We start from the raw sequence: 11,462 nt of genomic DNA, 5'->3' as shown, positions 1-11,462 counted from the left end.
GTTAAGTCTGGTCTCTCTGGTATCTGATATGTCATTAGCATTCCTGCTGCACTGCAACATGTTTTCCAGCCTGTCAGCTCTCACCTCTCCTCTCAGAGAGGGAGAATTCGCCAGCTCAAAGCAGATCTGGGAAGGAAGTTCTCTAGACTATGTTCTTTAGCTTCAGCCCACTGTAAACTGAACCGACTGGGCTCATCCCTTTTTTTTCGCCCTCCTCCGAAACATAGCTTTCTGCTCTGCCCTGTAAAACCCCAGCTTCATCCCTGTTGTCTAGCTGGGAGGAGAGGTGTTTTATTGTTCTGGTCTTCGTGCTTGGTCTCGTGTTTAGCCTGCTGTGGTGGAGATACTTCAGGCTAACAAAACGTGAATGCTGTTTTTATATTGAATAGCAGGTGGATGTAAGGGCTTGTTGATGTGTTGGTTTTAGTCCATCAACTATAACCCCTATCTGCACTCCACTTTATTTATTCAGTGTGTTTGATTCTGCAATCAATTGGTCTCCATAACCCTTGTCTTTGACTTGGGTGTTTTACTGTGTTATTTCTCGATGAAAGCTGTCCCGATAAGCCTTTTATCTTTTCAAGTGACAATCCAATATGCAAAAGGCCTGTGCCTTCATTGGCATCAGAGCTGTGAGATTTGTGTTCCGCAGGATACAATGCCTCCGTCACAACAGGCCATAGCAATTCATCAAACAATCCGAAGGCAATTCGCTCCTTCATTCTGCAGGCGTTTTCCTGGAGGAAGACGAAGACTGATTTGTCTGGAAAGACATGCAGTCTGTTGCGTTTCTCTGGTGGTTGGAGGGGGAGCGGCGACTGGCCCTGTTTTTAATCAAGATGAGTTTGATTTGATTACATTTATTAGACGGAGCAGCAAGGCAAACTTGGAACTACAGCACCACATTGGCTCTTTTGACTATAATTGTGTTAATTGAAAGTGGATACTTTCAAATGATATTTATTGTCTACTGTTGTTCTCGCCAAATGTTTTCATGTTGATGTTGTCATTTTGCGGCATGCATAAAAAGGGAATTGTTCCCTTTTTCCTCTCAGCTTTTCATCCACTCCTTACCAGATAACGGACAGGCCCTGATAGTTGTTCTTAATTGAAAGGTGTCCCTCCCTCTGCAGATGTACCGCTCACTATGCAAGACGATTGCTGTTAGAGGTCATATTCAAGGACACGGAATCACTTTAGAAGATCACTGGAAAGTGACAAAGTGCAACAGCAGGGCCATCCTGATAAAGAGAGGACTGTACAATTCAACTTTTGTGTGGTGAGACTACTTTCACCCAGTGTTTCCTGGTTACTTTGAACTGATTACCTTTTGAGAAAGGTCACAGCACTTACCATGGTAATCTTGCAAAAAAAGAAGAAAAAAAGACACTTCCAATTTAATTAGATGCCCAACATAAACACAGCAATCTGCTCTCTCCCGGGAGCTCTACGTCTTCGTCGCTCTCACTCCGCCAGTATACTATCTGCAGTGCTTTCAACGATGCTCCCGAACCCTTATTGACGTGATTGAAAAGGCCTGAGTCTCTTCCAAGCCTCCATTGGTCTCTAAGTAAAAATGATCTTTCCTCCCCTGCCTCTCTGGGTTCTCTGCTGTGTCGCCGGGGGGACTAATAAATTAAGCAACGCAATACTAAAGTATTTTTCTTTCTTTCTCTCTCTCTCTTTCTTTTTCCTGTGCCATATTTCATTATTTGTTTTATGTCATTTATTTAACTATGATTTATGTAACTGCAGATGATTAAAAAAACATAGTGTTTTTAGTTATTATAGAATGTTCACGCTTACATTTCTGTCACCTATTATGGTACACCATTATTTTGTGATGTGGGTTACGCAGCTCCAGGCCGCTGGAATTTTCATATGATGCTGTCCGTTATCTTTCATTCCTCTCCTAACATGTTTTTCTTGCGTGTGTGTGTTCCAGAGCAGTGGGACACTAAGGAAGATGGGGCCTGTACCTGTTTCTGCTTGGCTCTGTGCCTAGCTAACTCCTGGAGGCCGGACCGGACCGGACTGGACTGCTGCTGGAAGGAGGCGAGGGTATTTGGTTGATAAGGAAGGGGAAGAGAAACAGAAAAGCCTTGAATTACTTTTGTCGTTTGTCCTGTTTGTGACCCCATCGCCCAAACCAGCTCACTTCAACATTCTGCAGCAATCCCCTCCTCACTTGGTTTTGTAAATGTGCTAGTTCCTGGACTCCAAAACATAGGCAACAGTATGTTATACTTCCTAGATTCCTAAACATATGGATTCTACCATGTTTCCAGAACATTTTCTGTAGCCTGTTCTCTGGAGAATAACTGACGCAATTCCACATTTGGGGAATTTATTCCCTGTTTTTATTCAACTCAATGGAGAGGCTAAGAAGATAATCAGAAAAGAGAGGCAAAGCTGAAGAGACATTGGAATCATATTATTTCTGTAAACTTTAGGGAAAACACAACAACAGTGTAGACTGGAGATCATTTCTGCCTCTCTCAGCGGTGGTGGATTTAAAGCAACAAGACCTAGTTGGAGGGATTAGGGCCAGAAGTGGAAGATGATAAGTAGCAAGGTGCTATGTGAAGGCCGGGCCGTGTGGCCCCTGGTATTGACTGGACTGTTGTTGACAGTCATGGCCACGGCCTTGGAGTACGAGGGAGTCCCTGGCCAGTGGGCGCGGTACGGCCGCTGGGAGGCCAAGGTCACAGGCGAGCTGAGCTTCACTCTGAAGACCAACATCAGCAAGGCCCTGGTGCTCTACTTGGACGACGGAGGGAACTGTGACTTCCTGGAGCTGCTGATCACAGACGGCCGGCTGCATCTGCGCTTCACCATCCACTGCGCGGAGCCTGCCTCCCTACACACGGAGACCTACGTCAACGACCAGCGCTGGCACCGCGTGCTTCTCACCCGCAACTATAGAGCAACCACCCTGGTGGTGGACAACGAGGAGAAGGTGGCCGAGGTCAAGTCCAAGAGGAGTGAGATGGTGGTGGCCAGTGACCTTTACGTAGGCGGCATCTCGCCAGACGTGCGCCTATCTGCTCTCACGTCCAACACTGTCAAATATGAGCCACCCTTCCAGGGCCTGATTGCCAACCTGAAGCTGGGGGAGAACCTCCCAGTGCTCCTGGATGGCCAAAGTGTTCAGAATGATTTGGAATACCTGTGTATTAAACAGAACCCCTGCAGCAACAGAGGCCTCTGCTCCATCCACCAGGGAGAGGTCCTCTGTGACTGCACCAACACTGGCTACAAGGGAAACTACTGCCACGAAGGTGAGCCAAATACTCAATGAGCTGAATTTGTTCAAGGAAAGGGCCTGTTTTTCCATTTGAATGCCTTAGCAGTAAAACCGATTGCTTTGTGAAGTTTAAATGATGGTTTTTGAGGGATTCCTTTAGGATTTACTTGTAATTCTGAGCTATTATCTGAACAGACATGCATTTTCCTTAATTATTCGGGGTAGAGTTGTGCTGATCTACATTTTAGCACAGCTTGACGTGCTGTCTCTGAATGCTTAGGGGGTTTGGCTGAGATTGTTGGATAGCCTGTTGATTATGATTACATTTTCTCTGAGTTTAGCTAGGCTCACGTAACTCACTTGTGGATGGCTGTTTCATGGCTAAAGGGGAAATAAGCCAATCTTGTTCCACTCACACATACTGTAGCAACATCACGCTAGAAAATGTCAATGTTTTCATAAAGTTAAACCATTCCATTGTAGATTTTTCTTTGTTTTGGATCATTGTCTTGTTGGAAGACAAATCTCCGTCCCAGTCTCAGGTCTTTTGCAGACTCCATCAGGTTTTCTTCCAGCATGGTCCTGTATTTGGCTCCATCCATCTTCCCATCAATTTTAACCATCTTCCCTGTCCCTGCTGAAGAAAAGCAGGCCCAAACAATGATGCTGCCACCACCATGTTTGACAGTGGGGATGGTGTGGTCAGGGTGATGAGCTGTGTTGCTTTTACGCCAAACATAACGTTTTGCATTGTTGCCAAAAAGTTCAATTTTGGTTTCATCTGACCAGAGCACCTTCTTCCACATGTTTGGTGTGTCTCCCAGGTGGCTTGTGGCAAACTTTAAACAACACTTTTTATGGATATCTTTAAGAAATGGCTTTCTTCTTGCCACTCTTCCATAAAGGCCAGATTTGTGCAATATACGACTGATTGTTGTCCTATGGACAGAGTCTCCCACCTCAGCTGTAGATCTCTGCAGTTCATCCAGAGTGATCATGGGCCTCTTGGCTGCATCTCTGATCAGTCTTCTCCTTGTATGAGCTGAAGGTTTAGAGGGACGGCCAGGTCTTGGTAGATTTGCAGTGGTCTGATACTCCTTCCATTTCAATATTCTCGCTTGCACAGTGCTCCTTGGGATGTTTAAAGCTTGGGAAATCTTTTTTTCTTCATGATGCTCTCTGCGCTTTTAACGGACCTCTGAGACTATCACAGTGCAGGTGCATTTATACAGAGTCTTGATTACACACAGATGGATTGTATTTATCATCATTAGTCATTTAGGTCAACATTGGATCATTCAGAGATCCTCACTGAAATTCTGGAGAGAGTTTGCTGCACTGAAAGTAAAGGGGCTGAATAATTTTGCACGCCCAATTTTTCAGTTTTTGATTTGTTAAAAAATATATCCAATAAATGTCGTTCCACTTCATGATTGTGTCCCACTTGTTGTTGATTCTTCATATCTTTATGTTTGAAGCCTGAAATGTGGCAAAAGGTCGCAAAGTTCAAGGGGGCCGAATACTTTCGCAAGGCACTGTATATTGAAGAAAATAATAATAATTTGGCCAAATGTATCATAAGACATGAACAGAATGCATTAGTGATTCGTATTTTCTGAAACTTTCTGAAGAGGCAACAAGAATTCTTCATGTGTGTAAATGTGCGTTGTGCGCAGCTACCATTTTGTGTAGCCGTTAGCAGTGATGCTAAAGAAAAATCTTCCGGTAGATGGAAGGGCTTTCCCAAAAAACCTTCTCAATTATTTGCATCAATCCAGTGGGTATTTGTTTTGCAATCTGTACTATTTAAATTTAAATTTTTACCATTTTTAGCAGATCGACTTAAATTACTATCACATGTGTGGTACAAAAACACACTAGGTGCACACTGGATTTAAAGGGAACCTACACCAAAAATCGAAGTGTCTAAAATGTTGTAGTCTCCTGATTTAGTTAGAACATCCAATTTAGTTGTTTTTTTTTATTGAAAAAAACAAACGTGTGCATTTGAGAGTGAAACCCTGAAAAAGTGGGAGAACAGAAACCTGAAAAACAAAACGGAGAAAACAGAATTTGGCAAAATATAAAACAGATTTTTTTAAGGCCCTAGGGGAGAAATGGTCTACAATGCTGGCCATAACAATATTTCACATTTTTAACGTTTCTGAAGTGATATTTGGCTGTATAGGCTTGCATGAGAAGACAATAATTAACTAGCCACAATGAGGTTTGTTTTGAGAAAAGTCAGCTACCCTTGTAAGCTAGCTAAAGCTAGTTAGCTAGTTTCTCTCACAATTATAAAGCCAACACGATGCTAATAAAAACAGCATATTATTGACCTAAAAGGATACTGTGTTAGCCCAGTCGCTAGCTTATCCAGGGTCAGTTATACATAGAGCAACCGTGTACTGTCTATCTATGGGAACAACTGCAACCTTTTTGCAAGCAACATTGCTAAAATGAATAAAATGTTACCTGTAATGCTCATCTCCTGTAGCCTAATTGTCATCTCCTTATCAGCAGACTGTACCTAAATTACAAGGGTTGGATTTGCACTAAACTATTTTTTGGCATCACTTAAAAGGTGTGTACAAAATCTGGTATATGGTTTGTCTCTTACGGTGCCTTATGAAAGTATTCATACCCCTTATTCCATATTTTCTTGTTACACCGTGAATTCAACATGAATTCAATAGAAAACAATCTCACCCATCTCCACTCAATACCCCATAATGACAAAGTGAAAACATGTATTGAGAACAAAATACAGAAATATCTAATGTACATACAGTGGTTGCTCCACTAAAAGTTTTGTGATTATGCTGCGGTACTTGGAGGTAATTTGTGATTTAGTACAGTACCCTGTGTCACCACTTCATTTCTCCAGACCAGAGCAAGGGGGAGATAGAGCACCGACTATGCTTTTGGGTCCTCATGTGTCTCTAACTGACAATGAATGGGCGACATAAACCTAAATAGAAACTGATAATTGTGCACGACTTCAGTATTACTTACTAAAACTGTTGTTACACTAAGGTTTTTATTATTTTATTTTGTTAGGATTATTTTGCTCTTACTGTAGTACTGTAGCCTACTAATGTGGTACAAAGCCTGAGTGGTGCAATGGTCTAAGACACTGCATAACAAGCTGTGTTGCTACAGATGCTGGTTCAATACCTGGGACGACCTCAACAGGGAGATGACTGTAGGGTTTTGGTTTCTCTCCCACTAAAAACAGAAGTAAATCATTCTAAATAACAAATTAGTATGGCGCTGACTAGGAAATGTTCCCGCTGTTCTTAATGCCAGTCTGCACTTTCAAACTAAAACAATGTCACTAATAATGGCATCTTTATGCTTTCGTTAATAAAATGATAAAAATACTATTTCAAAATGGCGATGTTGATTTTAGTTATGGATCCATAACGAATTACTATGGGAATAAATATCACTGAATTACAGCAATATTGGAACAAAGTTGTTTAATGGAAAATACTATTTCAAGCACACACGGTCATGTTGTACAGCGCCATTATGGCTATTAGCAGGTAGCTGGACAATAGACCTGCCTAGGGGTAGAATTCTATCGTCAAATGTATTTCTTAGTTAGGTTGGCTGTATCACAACCAGCCATGATTGGTTGCAATTTCAGTTTAATCCACTAGAAAAGACAAAACAAATAATATAACAAAAAGTATTATTATGAATCACATCCGACCATGATTGGGAGTCCCATAGGGTGACGCACATTTGGGCCAGCATTTTCCTCCCTCTAAAAACACATATAAATGTTTTGGCCTTCATAAATATTATTTTGGCCTTTTCAGAGTACAATCGCTCACTTTCATTTTTTTTTAACAAAAGAACCTCTGAAATATCATTATATTATCAAGTTGATGGCACCTACATAAAGCTGAGTGACTCACTCATTCGTGACTTTGGATCAAAATAAATAAGTACCAACATTCTTTCCGATAGTCTTTAATAAATATTATTTTTTGTTATCCTGACCTGGACACCATGTACAGTATTATAATAGCCCATTATGGGCTATTAGCAGGACAATATACCTTTGCCAAAACCTCTCTGTATTTTGATACTTTGTGGATGGGACCTCCCCAGTGGTGCAGCTGGCTAAGTCACCGCATAGCAATGCAAAATTCGTTGCTACAGATACCTGTACCGGCCATCACTGGGAGACCCATGAGGCGGCTTTTGTTTTCAATTCAGAATCCTTCAATCCTCTATATTTAATTATTGGCTGAGAGTCGTGTCATATTTTTCGATATACTGTGGGCCTACCGTAGGCGACATGAGTCTCAATAGTGTTGAGTAATGTGCTGTTAAAAGTGGTGTAGGTCTTATTTAAAGAGCATACTGAAGTTAGAAGCAATAGGATTTGAAGCAATAGCTATAACTATTTTAGCACCGTTTCACGCTGCTCTGAGACAAACATGGGGAACTCCGGTCTCCCGCGTGGCCGCACAACACGGGGATTCTTTAGCTAAATAGCCCAGTACTGTAGCCTGCTCCTGACTGTCATGTTGTACAGCGCCATATTTTCCGTTCCATCCTAACGGAAACCCAGAGGGTTTTGTTTTTCTTGGAATATAATCACCATAATATTAATCAAATTAATTAAGCAACATTTCTTATCAGTCCCATATACTAATGTTAAAGGTTTTAAATTCCCTAGTACAACCACTATTGAAGGCAATCAAATGCTTCTCAAAGATGCCCACTGGTGGTCACACTAACACTAACTAGCATTAATGGTATCAGTGGTTGGCACGTGCCATAGAATTCTGCGGCACCACGCAAGCTGTGCTGCAGTACGCTGCAACTTTTAAAGGACGAACCACTAAGTATTCACACCCCTGAGTCAATACATGTTAGAATCACATTTTGCAGTGATTACAGTTGTGATTCTTTCTGGGTAAGTCTCTAAGAGCTTTCCACACATGGATTCTACAATATTTGCACATTATTCTTTAAAAAATTATTCAAGTCTCTCAAGTTGATTGTTGATCATTTCAACACAGCCATTTTCAAACCTTGACATAGGTTTTGTCTCCCAGTGTTTGTTGGAAAGCAGACTGAAACAGGTTTTCCTCTATAATTTTGTTTGTGCTTAGCCTGATTCCATTTATTTTTATGATAAAATCCTCCCTTGTCCTTGCCGATGACAAAGATACCCATAACATGATGCAGCAGCCACCATGCTTGAGAATATGAACAGTGGTGCTGAGTGATGTGTTCTGTTGGATTTGCCCCAAACTAACGCTTTATATATATAGTTAACTTCTTTGCCAGGTTTTTGGCAGTTTTATTTTAGTGCCCTAATTGCAAACAGGATGCATGTTTTTGGTATATTTTTTATTCTGTACAGGCGTCCTTCTTTTCACTCTGTAGTTTGGCCTCATGGTGTAATCCCTGAGCGGTTTCCTTCCTGTACGGTAACTGGGTTATGTATCTTTGTAGTGACTGGGTGTCACAGGACCTCCACATCCGTCTTCTTCACCTGCTGGATTGTCTGAGACCAGCCACGCAGACAGCTGATGAAACTGAGTATTTATATCTGTTAAAGACCTTTTGTGGGGAAAAATACATTTGAATAGGCTGGGCCTGGCTCCCCAGTGGGTGGGCCTGGCCTAATGAATTTATTTCACTGATTCACTGATTTCCTTATTTGAACTGTAACTCAGTAAAGTCAGTGAAATTGTTGCATGTTGCATTTTTATTCAGTATCATTTTTTTTTAAATACCTAAAAACATAACTCAATTTTGACATGATGGGGTATTGTGTGTAGGCCAGTCATTTTAAATTCAGACTGTGGAAAAGGTCAAGGGGTATGACAACTTTCTGAGTGCACTGAATACATCCGTGTATTGGTATCCTTTTAACTTGAAATTGTATTGCTCTACATGGAAACAACAGATTCCCATAAGGCCAGTAGTGCTGTATGGCGACGCATGTCACATGATACGCTTGCCAAATGGATTTACATAGCTGATGTACTGAGAGAGAGACAATCAAATAAAACCGATCTTACAAATAGACAACAAGGAAATGTTCATTTGAGAATACAACACAGACAGAACCCCGTCCTCTCTTAAATGCAGGAGTGGGATTAATCCACACTGAGGCTAGCTCATGTTTGATTAACAGTTTAACAATTAAAACACGTTTAAATATTTCCCTGCCAAAGAATCAACACTACATCACTTCAAAATATGCAAATAAGCTAACTTGTGTATATATAAAGATGAAGCATTTTAGTCTAAACAACAACAGATAATTGAGGAGTAACAAGTACGTTATCATTACTAAAGCATCATTTTAGATTAACAAACAAAACTCCATACCAGTGGTGGCCAACCTTGCTCCACCCATCCCTGATCAACTGGGTGAGCAGACTTCTATTCCAGCCCAGCAATAGCACACTTGATTATCAACTCATTAGGTTTGATAAGTTGAACCAGGTGTGTTATTGCTGGGCTGAAACAGAACCCTGCACACCCAGCAGACCTCCACCAGCAGGGTTGGCCTACTCCAAATGTAATTGGTTTATACAAAAAGACAGTTCATGTATACAACATTTGGTAACATAGGTAGGCCTACACATATTACCCATGGCATATAGGTTATATATATCGTCTCTTGGGACATTCATTGGGACCTCTCTCTGCATATGCAAACAGGCTTTCACAGGATTCCATGTGCGAAGACCGGAAACATCACAAAGAAGTAGGCCTCATTATACTTCAATTAGACAGCATTGAATATTATGTTGCTATTATCTCTCTGTCCCCTCTAGGGACTGGAACTGAAGGATCCTTTCATAATGTCCTCCTACAAAATGACCGGCCCTGTCCAGCAGCCTAAACTCTCTCTTTTACTGACAGCTGGAGCTGGCCGTTATCTACAAATGCATTTGGAGACTGTGTATTTAATTTACAATAGCTAGCTAGCTAACTAATTGGAAGTAAGCTAGCTGATGACAGTGTGTAAAGCTAGCCAGCGGCTCAGTTGAGTTAACCGACAAAGTAGCCTACTCTCGCCAGCTAGCTAAATGTAGTTACTTACTTGAAAATGTTCTAACACCACCACTGTTTTTTGGGTCCTTACAAAAACAAAATAACGGGCAATCTTTCAGATTTTGGGGTCGGTAGCAATACACAGCCAGCAGTCAGGAGGACCGTGGAGATGAGGCAAAAAGTGTGTATGTCATCAGCGGTTTAGCACGTGTTGTGACCTTAAGATTTTACCTGTGTAATTCATTTTCAATATATATATATATATATAAATCGCAGACTGTCAGCCACAATTGAAAGCTAGGATGTGGATCTAGCACACGCAACAACTCTCTCTACTGTATGTGTCCTACATGGATGGGGAAACAGTGACGCCCATAACAGACAGACATCCCTTCTACGGGCGTGTAGTGGGAGGGTTCTTGAAATGTAGTGGACCATTCAACACGTTTTTGCAATACATAATTCTCCAGACCTCCAATGCGAGGCATGACAACAACGTGATTTTGGAGGTATGGCAACACGAGACTATCTGATACTAGATATTTGCTACTGTAGGAACAGAATACTGTAACATGTTGAAACTTAATGACATTTCAGCCATAGACTGTATGCTCAACTCAGAGCGATCAATAAACCCAGGGCCAAGTGGTTCCATATCAAAGTATAACATGGCCATGGCTGTCATTCGCTGCCTGCATCAGGTTTACAAAACCCTCTCCCACTACCTCCATGCTTCCCTTGTTTTTTTGAGTCACAGAGCGCTTCTGTGTGAGCTGATGCTGCAGTCCTGTTTTCTTTCTAAATAGAGATCTATAGAATACCAATGTGGTGTCACACTTTGACTGCAGATAATATTTATCCTTCTATCAAGTATAAAACATTGGGCAAGCCAAAAGGTCAGAGAGAAAGAGATAAGATATAAGAACTATTACTAAACTAAATGTATTATTTGTACATTTCTTATATCTGCTGAATTCCGACAGAGTGCAAAGGAGCGAAGATTTGTCCCTTAGAAAAGGGATTCTGGAATTTGTAATCAGAAAGCACAGCATTGATTTTCACTGCTATGCAGACGATACACAACTTTCCATTTCTGTGTACATTTTTAGTTCCACAGATAAAGTATTAGACTGTATTAGTTATTTAAATACTTGGATGGTTCAAAACTTCCTCCAGC

General features: G+C 41.2%; 1 pseudogene; it reads left to right on the top strand.

The window, feature by feature from the left end:
* Nucleotides 1-2,635: 2,635 nt before the first annotated feature.
* The window catches only part of LOC135550299 (neurexin-2-like), a 249,410-nt pseudogene continuing 240,583 nt past the window's right edge, over nucleotides 2,636-11,462 (top strand).

The sequence above is a fragment of the Oncorhynchus masou genome, chromosome 12 (genome assembly GCF_036934945.1).
Source record: "Oncorhynchus masou masou isolate Uvic2021 chromosome 12, UVic_Omas_1.1, whole genome shotgun sequence".
NCBI classification, from domain to species: domain Eukaryota; kingdom Metazoa; phylum Chordata; class Actinopteri; order Salmoniformes; family Salmonidae; genus Oncorhynchus; species Oncorhynchus masou.
Note: the sequence above shows the minus strand (reverse complement) of the source record. Positions and strands in the feature narration are given on the sequence as shown.